A 414-nucleotide genomic window follows, 5' to 3' on the forward strand; every position below is an offset into this window, starting at 1 on the left:
AAATTTTAAAATTTTGCCCTGGGTATCCATCCATTTGGAATCGAATATCGGGAGAAATTGGGAGGTTGTACATGTACGACACGTTTTGTGTATGGCAAATTACAAAATATATCGTACATGTACAGACATATTTTTAACAGTGAGTGGGGTGGGGCTGGGGCTCGGATAGGGGGCTGTCAAGGGGGCTGTACGCTGCATAAAGTCTGGGTGCGACAGATACTGTGCCGGGGTTCCACTGTATGGCGGGACGGTCGGCCAGGTCGAGCCAGGTGCAGACGACCGCCTATCTCCGATAAGTCGCCGCTTATTGCTCGGCACACCTATCGCAAATCACAGCGGCAAAGGCGAGGGGTCCTCCACTAGCCAACTCGTAGTACACTTGGCCGCTTTCAACTCGCGTCCAACTCGCGTTCA

The sequence above is a fragment of the Frankliniella occidentalis genome, unplaced genomic scaffold (assembly GCF_000697945.3).
Source record: "Frankliniella occidentalis isolate FOCC.00 unplaced genomic scaffold, Focc_3.1 Scaffold63, whole genome shotgun sequence".
Taxonomy (NCBI): Eukaryota; Metazoa; Arthropoda; class Insecta; order Thysanoptera; family Thripidae; genus Frankliniella; species Frankliniella occidentalis.